This window comes from Cryptomeria japonica, chromosome 5 (assembly GCF_030272615.1).
Source record: "Cryptomeria japonica chromosome 5, Sugi_1.0, whole genome shotgun sequence".
Classification (NCBI taxonomy): domain Eukaryota; kingdom Viridiplantae; phylum Streptophyta; class Pinopsida; order Cupressales; family Cupressaceae; genus Cryptomeria; species Cryptomeria japonica.
The window spans coordinates 649,664,490-649,682,578 of record NC_081409.1 but is presented as its reverse complement, the minus strand read 5'-3'; the positions used below and the strand labels follow the sequence as shown (position 1 = coordinate 649,682,578).

The window sequence follows — 18,089 nt, the reverse complement described above, 5'->3', positions numbered from 1 at the left end:
GATTATCTTCATAAAGTTTCTTTTCAATTTTTTTTGGGCACATGCATTAGAGCCCACAACCAGTTTCTTTCCTTCACATTTTCATTAGCGTAAACGTTACCCACCTGCTAAAAACTTATAGCGGATAAAAACAATTGAAAGGAATTCTGACGGATTTGTTTATTGAAAAACTATCATAGAAAGAAAACCATAAGACGCTGTGAAATTTGAAACTAGGAATTATTTTCAAGTTCTTAAAATTTCAACTTCAAGCACAAATCATAAGCATAGACAGAAAACTGAGAGATATGTGAGTATAACAACTTTAACGGAATATTTGGACTTCCTAATATATGATCTCATTAAATAGAGTAGGAGCTTCACAGCGCCTGAAGTAAGTTGCAGAAAATCTCATGGAACATAGAGTGCCCTGGAATTCATGACAGGCTGCACACACAATCTGTTCATTAAATTTTATCCTATGAGATGAAGAGGAATTACTTAGCAGAAATTATGATAATGAAAATTACGCGAGATTGAGATCAGTTTGAGGCGGATCTTGTTGAGTTTTCAAATCATTGGTGACACCTTCCATGATGTCAATATTAAGGTGCTTCCTGCGACTTTTCTCAATCTGGTCAATATCGCTGATGTCATTATCATGTTTAGAATTTCATTGTGGTCAAAAGCGAAAGAAGCATCAGGCATGATGCCAATGAAGATATGGATAGGAGTCTTTTACCCTTTTCTCCAGATTAGTGCTTTCCACTGTAAGTGTTTTTTCCTGCGGGACAATGAGATTATTAGCAGTTGTGATCAGTAAGGAATTTGCAGCAGTTAGCAATTACAATTTTTTCATCAATAAAGCATACTGTATGTTTTATTAATTAAGAAGAGAATGAAATAGTATTAAAAATCAAAGAAAATCAAAGTGGGTAGTAGAGAGACACATTTTAAGAGCTTAGGTAGATTAAGTCTAAACAAAGAACGAATAAATAAAAGGAGAATCTGATAAACAGTAAACATAAATCCAACTAACAGGTGGTAAGTGTAGTACTAGTAAGAAGAGAAACGATGTAAGAGCTTATAGTGGTGTAAGGGCAATCTTGTATCACTCAAATTTGTATCAGATTTAGAAATTCCTTGAGATCAAAAGCAAAAGAAACATTATGATGACAAAGAGGATATAGTTGGAACAGTCTTTTACCTTTTTCATCAGATTTGCATTTTCCACTGTTGCAGGACAATCAGATCATCAGCCATTTGCAAAGTAAATGCGGAGAGATCAGGTTCTCTCAAGTTCGGCTGACTCAAACAATGCACACAGAGACTGCTGTCTCAATTCCTAAATAGCTGGGAACACACCCACAGGATTAAAATCAATAAAACGCAGGGAGACATGCAAGCTTTCTTGCTTTCTATTAAACTGGAAATAATTTACAAAATACAAAACAAACTGTAAACACTAACTACAGTTCCCTAATCCTACAGGTAGCGATCAGGAGCTGCTCTGTTCTACACAAAATGGAGCTTCTCTAAGCTCACTACAATGCTCACTTGGATCTGCACACAGTCAGGAGCAATCATTGCTCAACTGACACACCATACAGTCAGGAGCTATCTTGCTCAGCTGACAAAACAATCACACAAGCACACAGGCTGCTGCTGTTGCTATTCTTTGCACTCACTTTGGAGCCACACTTCTTCTCTGTGATCTACTGATTTGCACTTCTCTCTATGCTTCACTTACTGATTGGAGAATGTTCTCCCTTTTGTCTCCTTTTTGTCCATTCCAAATTCCCCCCAAATTCCAAATTCAAAAACTTACCTACCAAATTAATTTCCACGCCCAATTTGTAGTTCTCATCAGGGGCTGTTGGGATGGAGATCCCAACCAAATCTTCTCCAGGCTAATCTCTTGTAGCTCTCTCCTAACAGGTAGGTGGGGAGATCTCCGTTGGGGGTTGTCTAGTGGCCAGGACAATAAATTTCAACACTCCCCCTTTGTCTCAATTCAACAAAATCAATCAAAATTCAAATCAATTACGTCTAGATTTCTCCTGAGGCGCACCAAACTGTGTCTGCCCAATGCCTTGATGAAAATGTCTGCTGGCTGCTGCTCAAACCTACAAAATTCCAATTTTATTTCACCACTATCAACTAAACTTCTAATAAAGTGATCCTTGATTTCAATGTGCTTGCTTCTTCGATGAAACACAAGATTTTTGCTCAATGCAATCGTTGAAACATTGTCACAAAAGATTGTTGTTCCATCCTCTTATTCTTCCTTTAAATCTGCTAAGATTCTTCTTAGCCAAATATCTTGACATGTTGTTGCATTCGCTACTATATACTCAACCTCGGCTATTGATAGGGCAATAATGGGTTGCCTCTTAGAAGCCCATGATGATAACTCAATGATGAACCACTAGTACCAAACCAGTACTGAGAGGGGGGGGGCGTGAATCAGTACAAACACAAATACAGTCAAAAACCGGTTTGACAGCAAATACTCCAAAAGACTGACAAACAGGAATATCGGTAAAACAGAGTGCAACCGGTAACATCTAGTATAGCTCAATTAGTCATGAACCGGTCACTCAATAAGCTTTCCTCTTAGCTCAATACTAGAGTATCATTATATTCTCATGCATAATCAAGTAAACTTAACCATCAAATCTTCACAACAGTGAGTTCAATATGTTTTATAGACAGGCATAAAACATAGAACCTTCATGTGCTTAACAGATAAAACAAAGCATCACAAGACAAAAGCATTTCACATGACACAGATATTTTTCACGTGGAAACCCAACTGGGAAAAACCATGGTGGGGATGAATACCCACAAGCTGCTTTTTGAACTTTCTGGAAGTTCGCTCTGTTAGGAGCCTTGTCCAGTTAAGGACATTACAATTGGTTCTGGTAGGAACCGATCTTGTTAGGGATCACCCGATTAAGGGTTAAACCCGGTAGGGTCACCTTGTTAGAGGATTTCAAGAACTCAATAGCTGAAAGGATCTCCTAAGCTTCTCAAGCATCTCAGAACTCATTAGCCTCGAGTTACCCGGTTAAGACCACCCGATTTAAGGGATTTTGAATCAAGCCAGTTAAGGCTACCATGTTAGGGGATTTTACAACTGTTGAAATGGTTAGAGATCAATAGGTATTCCAATGATCTGTTAATAGCACCCAATGCTAATGTAGATCCGTTTTTGGCTCCTCTTCACCTTTTGCACACATTCACTTTGCAGATATCTCTTCTCTCCTTTGGTCTAGCAAGAAACACGTATCACTTCCCTTGGATACACACTCACAACTTTTGCCAACAACTTCAGAAAGAAACACAACATCGACCTTATAGGAAACATACAGGTCGATAACAAAAACCCTAAACCCTAAACCTGTTAGGTTAAGCAATTCAAATGGTTCGATTCTGACTGTTGAATCATACTGCATTAAATGCAACAATCTTGAATCGATCTCAAGACATTCTCCATTGTCCATTATCCACCGTTTTCATGGTGGCGGATAACCCATCACGCATTATCACCATTTGATAGACTTCGCACATTCCCGAGGTAGATAGGAATAGTCTTCTTCATGCAAGATCCTTCACGCGCACAGAGCTTACATGGCAACACAATCTATCCTCCATCATACTGCTAACTCATCACACAAAGATCACCGATTGAGTCACACAGACTTGAGGTACTCCAACTGGAAACCCTGAAGTGGAAGCTGCCTACCAACCGGTAGTCATACAATGCTTCCATGTGCCGGTTCTCATAACTACATGCCGGTTCACCTTGAACAAATATGCCGCTTCACTTTGGCATATAAACCGGTTCATACATATGCCGGTTCCTCTCTCTTCACCTATCACATGTGCCAGTTCTCACCATGTCTCATATTGACATTAATGACAACATACAATATCATTTTGTCATCATGCCGGTTCCCATAATGCCAACAATCTCCCCCTTTGGCATTGATGGCAATATACAAAAGATATCTTCTCTGCTTCACATCTTCTCCCCATTTGCTACAGATATCTTTTCACTTCACTCCTTCTCCCCCTTTGACAACAATGCCAAAGTGGAGGTACAAACATTTCTGTTTCATCATGTTGCTCCCCCTGAGGAGTAGCATCCTTCAACACACCAATCAACCAAAAATTTGTCTTTCCAGTACCTGACTGGTGTGGAACAATCACTTTTAGTTCACCTCCTGAAGGGGCAATACCCCTAATTCACCTCTCAAATGCACAAATGTTGTTTTTGGGAGAGGCTTGGTGAATATGTCTGCTAGCTGCTCCTTACTGGACACATGCTCCAGTGCAATCTCTTTATTCTGAACCTTTTCCCTCAAGAAATGATACTTAAGCTCAAAATGCTTGGTTCTAGAATGTAAAACCGGATTCTTTGATATATTGATAGCACTTGTGTTATCACAAAATATACTTACCGGTTCAGATACAGGGATCTTGAAGCCTTCCAGTACATGCTTCATCCAGATTGTCTGAGTGCAGTTCATGAAAGCTACAACATACTCTGCTTCCGTTGTAGACTGAGAGATGCAACTCTGTTTTTTACTCATCCATGAGACCAGTCTACCACCGAGAAAGAATGCACCACCAGTTGTGCTCTTCCGGTCATCCACATTACCAGCCCAATCAGCATCTGTGAATACTTTCAGATTGAAATTATTGATGTATGGGTACCACAATCCATAGTCAACTGTTCCCTTCAGATACCCAAGAATCCGCTTGACTGCACTTAAGTGAGATTCTCTTGGACTCTTCTGGAACCTTGCAGTGATGCCAACTGCATGTGCAATATCCAATCTACTATGCACTACATAATGCAACTTACCAATCATTGATCGGTATTCCTTCTCATCAACTAATGCGGAATCATCTTCTTTTGTCAATTTGCAACCGGTCACCATTGGTGTACCAACCAGTTTGCTATCTTCCATGCCAAAAGTCTTCAACACCTCTTTAACATATTTGGACTGAGTGATGAAGATTCCATCTTCCATCTGCTGGATCTACAGTCCAATGAAGAGCTTAATCTCCCCTATGAGTGACATCTCAAACTCTTTCTTCATCTCATCAGCAAACTCATGACTCATCTTATCATCTCCACCAAAGATGATGTCATCAACAAAAACTTCACAGATCAGGATCTGATCTCCTTCAAATTTCAAGTAGATATTGCTGTCTTCACTTGTTCTCTCAAATCCAATCTTCACAAGATGGAAATGTAGACGCTCATACGATGCCCTAGGTGCTTGCTTTAGACCATATAATGCTTTATGTAGCCTACATACCATGTCACTGTCTTCAGATAGGGCAAACCCATCTGGTTGCTCAATATACACCTCCTCTTCAAGTACACCATTTAGAAATGCAGATTTTACATCCATTTGATATACCTTGAATCTCTTAAAAGCTACATATGCAAAAAGCATACGAACTCCTTCCAGTCTGGCTACAGGAGCAAAGGTTTCCCCATAGTCTTCACCTTCTTCTTGAGCATATCCTTTGCATACCAGTCTGGCTTTATTCCTAATCACTGTGCCATCCTCATTCAACTTATTTCTGAACACCCATTTGGTGCCAATGACATTTTTATGCTCTGGTCTCGGTACCAAGGACCATGTACCATTTTTCTCTATCTGGTCAAGTTCGTCTTCCATTGCCTTGATCCAGTCTTCATCTTTATGAGCCTCTTTGAATGACTTAGCCTCAAATTCAGAGATCATACATGAGTTTTCTCTGATCTTTCTTCTTGTAAGGATTCCTGCACCCTTATCACCTGTGATCTATTTGGTATCATGATTCAACTTGACATACCAAGGAATGGTCTTAACTGGTTCTTCTTGCTTTTCTTCTTCATCCTCATCTTCATCAGTATCAGCATTCACTAGTTCAGGAATACTGTTACTAGTACTCGGTTGACTGACAATCGGTTCCCAGAAGGTTGCAACCGGTTCATTTACTACTTGCTCATCGCCAGTTTCCTCAATATTTTCAAAGGATTCATCAACTTTTACATTGATGCTTTCCATAATTCTCTGAGTCCTATTGTTGTAGCACTTGTAAGCTTTACTCTTGGTGGAATATCCTAGAAGTGTTCCCTTATCACATTTAGCTTCAAATTTACCTTGATGTTCACTCCTCTTGATGTAACATTTGCTACCAAATACCTTAAAGTAGTTAACCACAAGTGTCTTACCGGTCCAATACTCATAAGGAGTTTTGTCCTTACCCTTTTTGATGAGTACCCGGTTCATAGTGTAGACTGCAGTGCTCACTGCTTCTCTCCAGAAGGTGTGAGCAACCTTTCCTTGGATCAACATGGTTCTAGCTGCTTCAACCACAGTCTAGTTATTCCTCTCTGCTAGGCCATTCTGCTGTGGAGTCCAGGGGGCAGATAGCTGTCTCTTGATGCCAAATTCTTCACAATACTTGTTGAATTCAATGGAAGTGAATTCCCCTCCTTGATCAGTTCTGAGACATTTGATCCTTTTATCGCTTTCCTTCTCCACTAATGCTCTGAATGCTTTGAATTTCCCAAAAGCTTCAGACTTGTCTTTCAAGAATGTGACCCACATCATTCTTGAGCAGTCATTAGTGAGATTCATGAAGTACCTATCACCCTGCACACTTCTCGTTTTCATAGGACCACATAAATCAATATGTACAAGATCAAGCAAGTTGTCAGCAATGAAAGATTTACCTTTAAAGGTTGAGGAAGACATTTTCCCCAATTGACATTCTCTACACAAAGTATTATCCGGTTTGCTCATCACCGGCAACCTTCTAACTGCCTTGATCTTACTAGCCTTCACAACGTTATCAAAGTTCACATGATAGAATCTCCTATGCCATATCTAGCTATCATCAAGCTTAGCCATAAGACATGTACTTATATTTGCATTTAGATGAAATAGGTTACCTTTAGTCTGCATGTCGGTGGCTACCAATTTGCCATCTTTACCTTTGATTCTGCAAACTCCATTCTTGAATTGCAGAGTGAGACCACTGTCATTTAGTTGGGCAACACTTAGAAGGTTGTGTCTGAGACCTTCAACCCAGTACACATTGTCAGCACTACTCTTTCCATTCAAAGAGATGGACCCTCTGCCTTTGACCATGCATGGTGCATCATTGCCAAAGCGAACCACACCACCATCATACTCCTCTAAGGATAAAAACTTGCTCCAGTCACCAGTCATATGGTGAGAACAACCACTGTCAATGATCCATTCATTTGAATTTTCAAACCGGGAGACAAGAGCCTTCTTGTCTGCCACATCTTCCTTTATAGCAACAAACACAATGTCTTCATTCTCTTCATCTTCTAATTCCTCATCTGTGACACCTTCATCAACTGCTACAAAACAGTTTCCCCGGTTCCCTCCTTTGAATTTCTTGAACCTGTCTGGTTTATCCTTGTTGTCACTATTAGGACAGTTCATAGCAATATGTCCTATCTGGTTATACGAAAAACATTTCAAAGGAAGCTTACCTTTGTATTTACCAGTCCCTTTTGGAAATCTCCTGTATTTACCAGTCCCTTTTGGAAATCTCTTGGCTAGAAGAGCTTCAAATTCCATCAGAAACTCTTCATCCTTCATTTCTTTGTTCTGACTAAGTTCCCCACTAGTGCTAGCCTCTTTTCCTTTTCTAGATGGTATAGCAGAAGCTTTAAAAGCTGATTCTGTCTTTTGAACACTGCCATCAAAACTATTCAGTTCATAGGCTATCAACTTGGCTATGATGGAATCCAAGGATGCCTTAGACTTGTCTATTGATCTCAATTCCTGAATAGCAGCAACCCTTATTGCATAGCCCGGCAACAGGGATCTCAGGACTTTACTTACCACAGTGGAATCTTCTATTTTGCCACCTGCACTCTTTATTTCTCCAACAACTGTTTTGATTCTTATTCCATACTGCTGAATGGTCTCTCCTTCAACCATCCGCATGTCTTCAAATTTCCCTCTCAGGCTTTCTTCCTTAGCCTGTTTTACATGCTCATCACCACCATAGATATTTTCAAGAGCATCTCATACCTCTTTAGGGTTTGCCTTGTCCTGAACATCAATAAACTCAATGTCAGATAAACTACTGATGAGGGCTTCCATGACTTGCCCATTTTCTTGTATCTCTCTCTTTTGGTCATTGGTGAGAGTACCGGTAGGAACAACATATACATTTTTAACATAACTCCAGTGTTGATCACCCATCCTTTTGATGAATATCTTCATCCTATCTTTCCATATACCAAAATTTTCCCTGTTAAACTTTGGACCTTTCCTCTTCATCATTTGTCTAGGATCTTTTCCTCAAGCGGTTAGGCTTACAACATAGAGGACCTAGAGGGGCTCTGATACCAATTGATAACTCAATGATGAACCACTAGTACCAAACCGATACTAAGAGGGGGGGATGAATCAGTACAAACACAAATACAGTCAAAAACCGGTTTGACAGCAAATACTCCAAAAGACTGACAAATAGGAATATTGGTAAAACAGAGTGCAACCGGTAACATCTAGTATAGCTCAATTAGTCATGAACCGGTCACTCAATAAGCTTTCCTCTTAGCTCAATACTACAGTATCATTATATTCTCATGCATAATCAAGTAAACTTAACCATCAGATCTTCACAACAGTGAGTTCAATATGTTTTATAGACAGGCATAAAACATAGAACCTTCATGTGCTTAACAGATAAAACAAAGCATCACAAGACAAAAGCATTTCACATGACACAGATATTTTTCACGTGGAAACCCAACTGGGAAAAACCATGGTGGGGATGAATACCCACAAGCTACTTTTTGAACTTTTTGGAAGTCCGCTCTGTTAGGAGCCTTGTCCGGTTAAGGACATTACAATTGGTTCTAGTAGGAACCGATCCTGTTAGGGATCACCTGGTTAAGGGTTAAACCCGGTAGGGTCACCTTGTTAGAGGATTTCAAGAACTCAATAGCTGAAAGGATCTCCTAAGCTTCTCAAGCTTCTCAGAACTCATTAGCCTCGAGTTACCCGGTTAAGGGATTTAAAACAAGCCGGTTAAGACCACCCGATTTAAGGGATTTTGAATCAAGCCAATTAAGGCTACCCTGTTATGGGATTTTACAACTGTTGAAATGGTTAGAGATCAACAGGTATTACAATGATCTGTTAGCAGCACCCAATGCTAATGCAGATCCGTTTTTGGCTCCTCTTCACCTTCTGCACACTCACTTTGCAGATATCTCTTCTCTCCTTTGGTCTGGCAAGAAACACGTATCACTTCCCTTGGATACACACTCACAACTTTTGCCAACAACTTCAGAAAGAAACACAACATCGACCTTATAGGAAACATACAGGTTAGTAGCAAAAACCCTAAACCCTAAACCTGTTAGGTTAAGCAATTCAAACGGTTTGATTTTGACCATTGAATCATACTACATTAAATGCAACAATCTTGAATCGATCTCAAGACATTCTCCATCGTCCATTATCCATCGTTTTCATGGCGGCAGATAACCCATCATGCGTTATCACCGTTTGACAAACTTCACACATTCTCGAGGTAGATAGGAATAGTCTTCTTCATGCAAGATCCTTCACAGGCACAGAGCTTACATGGCAACATAATCTGTCCTCCATCATACTGCTAACTCATCACACAAAGATCACCGATTGAGTCACACAGACTTGAGGTACTCCAACCAAAAACCCCGAAGTGGAAGCTACCTACCAACCGGTAGTCATACAATGCTTCCATGTGCCGGTTCACCTTGAATAGATATGCCACTTCACTTTGGCATATAAACCGGTTCATATATATGTCGGTTCCTCTCTCTTCACCTATTACATGTGTCGATTCTCACCATGTCTCATATTGACATCAATGACAACATACAATATCATTTTGTCATCATGCCGGTTCACATAATGCCAACACATGAGATTACACCTGAACCCATAAGAAACACATAGCCTGATGTGCTCTTCCTATCATCTACACTTCCTGCCCAATCACTATTTGTGTAGCCAATTAGCATAAAATCATTCACTGCATTATACAAAACTGTCATATTCCTTGGTACCATTCACATACCTCAGTACTCTCTTACCCGCTTGCCAATGAGTGTCCTTTGGATTCTCTATAAATCTGGAAATCAGAGTCAACATTGCTGCTGCAATCTTCCTTGCTCAACTCAAGACCTATGGCTGTTGGTGTTGGTGCAGGCTTGCTACCATACATTCTAAATATCTTCAAGATTTCATTAGCATATATTTCTTGAGAGATAAATATACCATCATGCATTTGTTTTATTTCTATGCCTAGAAAATACCTCAAGAGACCCAAATCTGTCATTTCAAACCGTCTTTCCATGGCCTCTTTAAAATCAGCAATGAGGAAATCATCATCGCCAATAAAAACTAAATCAACAACATACAAGACAACAATGAGAATCTTACCATTAGCTATCTTGATGTAAAGAGTGGGCTCACCATCGCTTTTGCCAAGGCCAATGCTCATCAAATATGAGTTAATCTTGCTATACCATGCCTGTGGAGCTTGCTTCAGCCTATATACCTTGCCTTCATTACCCGAAACTTCATAACTAGGCAGCTGCTCCACATAAACTTCTTTTTTCAACACTCCATTAAGGAAGGCAGACTTCACATCAATTGAAATACCTTCCATTTGTGTTGGGCTGCAATAGCTATGACCGCTCATACGGTCTCCATTCTTGCAATGGGGGCATACGTCTCATCATAGTCTCTACCAAACTGTTGTTTGTACCCCTTGACCACTAATCATGCCTTGTGGCACTCTATTATGCCTTCAAGATTGCTCTTGGTCTTGTAGACCCATTTAACCCCAATTATTTGCTTGTTGGGAGGCAAATCAGTTAACTCCCAAGTGTCATTCCTCTCTATTGCATCTATTTCCTCATCCATGGCCTCACACCATTTCTCCTCCTTAATAGCATTCGCAAAATAAATTGGATCACCATGAGAAAATAATGCAAAGTTCACATTTTTATTGAACTCATCATCATACCTTTCACCTTGGTAGATCTCCCTTAGACTCTTGGCCTTCTTTGGCATTAGGGAGGCGAGAATGGGTTCTGAACTCTCACTACTACTGCTACTTTGTTGTGCAGACTCTGATCTGTACCGTTGGGAGCATTTAGGAGCTGATTCTTTGGCTACCTCTGGTTGCTTGTCTTTTTGCCTATTTCTATCAGGAGCCATCCAAAGCTCTTAGGAGCTGTCTGGAACTGTCTAGCACTCACTGAATTCTGAGAATTCTGTGATACTCTTCTTGACTGCTTGTCTGCATCAGGAGCTGTCATGATCTATCGGGAGCTTTCAGGAGCTACTTCCTGATCTTCGTACTCATCATCATCATTAATGGGCACAATTTGTGAGGTGGATGAAGAGGTATCCACCGAGCCATTACATGACTCATTCTCAACATCTCTACTTATGATGATCTTCTTGGTGACAGGGTTGTACAATCTATATGCCTTGGACTCAACACTATAGCCCATGAAAATGCACTTCTCACCCTTGTCATCCAACTTTTACCTCTTCTCCTTTGGCACATGAGCATATGCCACACACCTGAATACTCTAAGGTGTTCAACCATCCACTTGTGCTTTGACCACGTCTCTTTCGGAATCTTATCACGAACCACCTTGGTTGGACTTCTATTTATCAAATACACTGTTGTTGCTATAGCCTCACCCCAATATTCATTTGGCAATCCTTTTCCTTTAAGCATGCTCCTTGTCATCTCAACAATGGTTCTATTCTTCCCTTCAAGCATGCCATTTTGTGGCGGAGTATATGTGGCTATAAGCTCCTTTACGCCATTTTCCTTGCAAAAATTCACAAAATCATTGGAGGTATACTCTCCTCCACGACCCGACCTTAGGAATTTTATGCAATGTGCACTCTCCTTTTTAGCTTGGGCTTTAAACAACAAAAACTTATCAAAAGATTCAGATTTATGCTTCAAAAAATAAACCCATGTTCTATGGATGAAAATGTCAATGAAGGTCATAAAATATTGGCTTCTACCAATAGATATGGTTTGCATATGGCCAACCAAATCAGTATGCACCAACTCCAATGGTGCTCTTGCCCTTCTAGAGTTGCCTTTTTGAAAAGGAAGCCTATGTGGCTTACCCAAAATGCAAGCATCACACTTGCTAGTAGGCTCTTCAATACATGGCAAACCATCTACCATTCTTTTCTTGGACAATAAACTCAAGTCAGCATAACCCAAGTGTCCATACTTTAGATGCCATAGCTTGGAAGGGTCTTCAATGCTTCTCTTGAAGCCCTTCAACTGCTTCACTATTATGCATGCTTGCTTGGGAGGTGCAGTGTCGGACGAGAAGAGAAACATGTCTCTATTCTCAAAGGAAACATCCGGTTCTTTGTGATTTGTATTGCTACAACAACTTTCTTACTCCCATCTTTGTCAAAAATGACACACTTGCCCTTCTCCATCAGCAAATTGTATCCATTTTGGATCAGCTAAACAACACTCATGAGATAATGTTTAATGCCTAGAGCAAAATAAACATTCTCAATCTCCTTCTCACCTTGCTTGGTGCGGATCATAATAGATCCTCTTCCTTCAACTGGAACTATTCCATTGTTCCCCATCTTGATCTTAGATTTGACATTCTTGTCAATAAATGAGAACAAACTATCATTACCACTCATGTGGTTACTGCAACCTCTGTCCAAATACCACACTTTAGGGCTGCCTTCTTCACCAATGTTGCACATGATGAAGGTTGTGGACTGATTACTTTCACCCACATTCACATCAGCCACATTAGCACTTTGCTTTAACTGATTACCTTTCTTTTTCCAGAAACCACTTGCATAATGCCCAAACTTATGACAATTAAACCACTCCACATTTCTCTTGTCATACCTATGATTCAAGTTGTTGTTCTTCTTGGCTTGTTTGCAGTTATTTTGAGGGTTGCTCGCTCCCTCTTGGCCGATTGTTCTTTCTGAGTTATCTTCATTGCCACGACCTCAACCTCTTGAACTCCTACTGTTTCTTCTTCTCCCCCTACCTTTTGCATTGGCTTGAGCTTTGAAAGCTTGCTCTTGGGAAGAAGTAGCGGACCTATTTAGGTGCTGCTCGTGGGTTTGAAGAGAACCCATCAACTCATCAACGGTCAAAACTGACAAATCCTTTGCCTCTTCAATGGTAATCACTATTACATCAAACTTTGATTGCGAAATTCGGAGGATTTTCTCAACAATCCTCTTCTCCTCCATGGTTTCTCCATTTGACCTTAGCTGGTTCAACAAACCAGAGACTCTTGTATGAAATTCTGAAATGGACTCACTATCCTTCATTTGAAGTGTCTCAAAATCTCTTCTAAGCATTTGGAGCTTCACCAATCTGACTTTATCAGTCCCCTTGTAGCTTGTTTAGAGGATTTCCCATGCTTTCTTAGCATAGTTACCTACTGCTATTCTCGGAAATATTGCCTCTGTCAAGGATGCTTCAATCAAACTCAATGTCTTAGCATCTTTCCTTCTTATTTCCCTCAACTAGTTCTTTTGATTGTTTGTGAGGGTAGCATACTGAGCTAGATTAGTCATATCCACAAACCTAGTTGCACAAAGTTCCCACAAATCATTTGCAACCATGATGGTCTTCATTTTCTTGGCCCAAACATCATAATTTTGTCCATTAAAAGACAGAGGTTTCTGCCATCTCTTTCCTTCATCTCCATCCATGTCTCCTACACACAACTCAAGCACCTAGAAAATACAAATGCCCAAACAAAAGGATTTAGGCTCTATAGCTCTATAGCTCTAATACCATGTGGAGGATACGAAATCCTTCAAGCTGGGTGGACCCAAACACAAGCACACAGAGACTATTGTCTCAATTCCCAAATAGCTGGGAACATACCCACATGATTAAAAACAATAACACACAGGGAGACATGCAATATTTCTTGCTTTCTATTAAACTGGATTACAAAATACAAAACAAACTGTAAACACTAACTACAGATTCCTAATCCTACAGGCAGCGATCAGGAGCTTCTCTAATCTCACAACAATGCTCACTTGGAGCTACACACAGTCAGGAGAAATCACTACTCAACTAGCACACCATATAGTTAGGAGCTATCTTGCTCAGCTGACAAAACAATCATACAAACACATAGGTTGCTACTGTTCCTATTCTCTGCACTCACTTTGGAGCAACACTTCTTCTTCTCTGTGATCTGTAGATCTTCACTTCTCTTTGTGCTTCACTTACTGACTAGAGAATGTTCTCCCTTTTATCTCTTTTCTGTCCATTCAAAATTCCCCCCAAATTCCAAATTCAAAAACTTACCTACCAAATTAATTTCCACCGCCAATGTGCAATTCACGTTAGGGGATATTGGGATGGAGATCCCAACCAAAACTTCTCGAGCTTGTTCTGCTGCATCTCTCTCTCGACAGGTAGGTGGGGAGATATCCGTTGGGGATTGTCTAGTGGCCAGGACAATAAATTCCAATAGTAAAGTCAGAAAAGTTGTGGTCAATACAAAATTTATAATGGTTTTGTTCATGCAGTGTATAGAAATCACAATTTTTTTATCAATATAGCACAAAAACAAATTTATTAATAAAAAAGGTAATGTTACATTTTTAAAAAATAATTGGGTGGTAGAAAGACACTTTTTCATATTAAGTTCAACAAAAAGCAAAAATAAACAAAATAGAGTCTGATTGACTCCGACATTGAACTGGCAACCTTTGACCCTATTTGTCCACCATCTCCAATCCCAATTTTGCGCTCCATTGAGTTTTGTTCTGATATATGTTCAAGTGACAAAGAAAAGAACAATGTCTAAAGTCACCCGAGGTCAAGTTCCCTTTTACTCTCAACAATCCCTCATGCATTTCTTAGGATAATTTTGTGGCAAAGCCAAATTCTATATTCACCTTTAAATGTTGTATTCTCATTGCCATCATCATCAAATCTATTGGAATTATGCCCTCTGCATCCTTTCTCATTACCTCACACAAAACATACTAATTCCTAGCAAAATACCTTTCAAAATCTTCAAACAAGAATGGTTCCTATTCAATCGATGGGAGTGGCATTTTCCTATTGTCAGCACCTTTCTTCTTGTACATTGGTAATTCATCTCTCCTAGAGGTTTTTCTTAGCCTCTTATAATCGTTAATTAGATTTTTTGGTTCAATCTTGTCAATGGCTAGTTTATTTAACATAAAACACTCTACAATTGCAAGCTCATCCAAGGTTACCAATGGTGAAGCATCAAGTTTCCTAACTGTTTTTTATACTGCATGGTAATTCTAAGCCAAAAGTTTGATCAAGTAAACTTCTATGAAAATATTTGGCACAATTAAGTTTTCCAATTCTAACGTCTAGGGGTTAGATACTGGGACTTTCTCCTCTCTCCAAGCAAAGAAATATTCAAACAGAGCCCATCTTGAAATAGGAATGATTGTATCCCTAGATCCTTGGACTACATCCCTAAACAATTTCTTATGATTCTTATCCATTGATTTGGGTAAAACATCCAAGATGGATTGTTGTAATACTCTCTTCTTTTCTTTAGGTGTCGAAGGTTTTTCTATTTGGGAAGCTGACTCAGTCTTTCGAGTCATTTTGATAAAATACTACACTATATAACTAGGGTTTGCCTCTTCTAACAATAGACTTACCTAAAATACAAAAAAGGGAAATGCAAGACAATACGCTTCTTCAAATACCACTCCAAACACTACTTTCGATAGACAAATCACTTACAGGTTTTCTAAATACTTGAAACCTTAGCTATTGCTGAATTCGCCTTCAGAAGTGTAGAGCTCCACCAACTAATTTCTTTGAATGTAAGGTGATCAAAATGAAAGGAAAACTTTTGAATTTATTATTCATTGATTATAATTGAACCATCCATCATATCACCATTCAATTAGCTTGTGTGAAACTAGTGAACTTGGTAGTTGTGTCTCTATTTAAATCTCCCCCCTTGATCATAGAGTAATGGATGGTTCGGATGCACATAACACTGGATTGATTAACAAATGCATAGTGGGGTTTATTTTATTTCATTTTGTTGACCTTAACCTCTCGCAATCTTTCAAGCCACCTTAACCTCTATTCATACCCACAACAGGACCATGGGGCACCAAACACAAGGCTTAGAACACACCCCTCCATCATGCGGATTCAACTTGACTTAAGTCTTAACCCTCGTAGGTTTGCTGGACAGATACCACCCTTTATTTTTATTAACTACTAGCCCATGAATTAGCTGATAATATTTTATTAGGCCTATGTGAGACCATGGGAGCTTATTAACACATCCTCACCCCAATAACCTGCAATCAAAACTTCAACCTAGCTGCCTGTCTTGCAGAGTTATAGGAAACCACTACCATCCACTTATATAGTGTCTTGCAATCTTAACTTTAGCTTCCCTATTTGTCAAGTAGGGTTCTCAAACATTTTCCTTTCTGTTTTGTTTTTTGTTTGTAGTTTCAGTTTTCCTTTTTTCGTATCTTGGTTTTGGCTCACCGGATCCTGTGGAGTTGGATTCTAGTTGAAGACTTCATCATCTTTCTTATTTCCAGACTGCATCGCATTTGGATCATTTTTCGACAAGATATCGCTACCGATTTCCATGATGGTTTCCTGTTACCAGTTGTTCCTTTGTTACCGGTTGCCTGGACCTATTCTGGTGATCTACTGGAACCCCTTCCAAAGCTTGCGGAGCCTTGGGAATTTATTCCAATGTTCCTTAGCATGTGGTCGATCTTTTCCCATGATCTACATTTCATTCTTTGGATTTTCTGGAGGAATCTCTTGGCGGAGGCCGACCTTATTTTTTTTCATGTTAGGTCTTGTTTTCGAGTTTTGATCCCTTTTGGGTTGACTGGATAGTTTGGATCGATATATATATATATATAATTGTGCATTGGAATGTAATCAATAGGAGAATCAAGTAGCTAGAAGATAGATCATAAGATGCAAGGTCTCGGTTGTGACCTATTCTACCAGGCCTGTGAGCCAGTATGTTGTAACCCAGTTGGATGTAATCAAATTTCATGCAATAAAACAATCTGTTCTGCATTGCCTCTATCATATCTTTGTGTTTCTGTTGTGTTTACTCTTGCTGACTAGTCAGGATTGATCTATTTGAGGTCCCTCCTTGTTGGTGATTGTTTCAAGTGGTATCAGAGCGAAGTTTCATTCCAGAGGTTACGTGTCTTGAAAACTTTTGTTGTAGGGTGGGGGATTGCGGATCTAAATTGCAGCTGCAGAGGAGTAGCGTGAATGATGGCGCAAAGAGAAGCTAGGAATGGTGGAGCATGTGGGAATGCAGACCCTGCTACGTTGAAGATATTGCGAGGAATAGCAGCTCGGTTAGAAGTCATGGAGACAGCTCAGAGAAGAGGCCGACATATCAAAGATGTAAGTGAAGATGAAGGAGAAGAAGCCCCGACAGAACAAGCAAACCTACCAATGGTTGATCCGGATGAGGAAATGTTTTTGAGGGTTTTCAATAGGGAGAATATTGAACCTCATTTTACCCCATTGGAATATGATGGGAAGTTATATTTGGATGAATTGATAGATTGGATCTTGAAGATGGAGAAGTATTTCAATTTTGAAAATACTGTAGAAGAGAGGAAGGTGAAATATGTCTGTATGCGATTGAAAGGTCATGCATTTTTTTGGTGGGAGAATTCGCAAGTTGATAGACAAAGAAGAGGTAAAGAGAAGATTAAGTCATGGGATCATATGATTGCTAAGTTGAAATCGAAGTTTGTGCCGGTGATTATCAAGTGGATTTGTTCTGAAAGTTGCAGAATTTGAGATAGAAGGAATCTAGTGTGAAGGAGTACATCAAAGCATTTTACAAGTTGAATATCAGATCCAGACATGTTGATGATGAAGTTGAACAAGTTGCAAGATACAAATTGGAGAGTGTTGAAGAGGCTTACAAGTATGCCCTAAAGGCAGAAGAGAAGTTAAACAAAAGACATGAACAAAGACAAAGAGG

The 18,089-nt window shown here is 39.6% G+C and overlaps 1 non-coding gene across 1 annotated transcript; it reads right to left on the bottom strand.

Moving 5' to 3' along the window:
- Positions 1-202: 202 nt before the first annotated feature.
- Positions 203-766, bottom strand: LOC131078490 (uncharacterized). Its single transcript, XR_009372445.1, has 3 exons — positions 722-766; positions 510-613; positions 203-426 (listed from the first exon to the last, which is right to left on the bottom strand). It is a non-coding gene; the product is annotated as an uncharacterized LOC131078490 (transcript).
- Between the last annotated feature and the right edge of the window lie 17,323 nt (positions 767-18,089).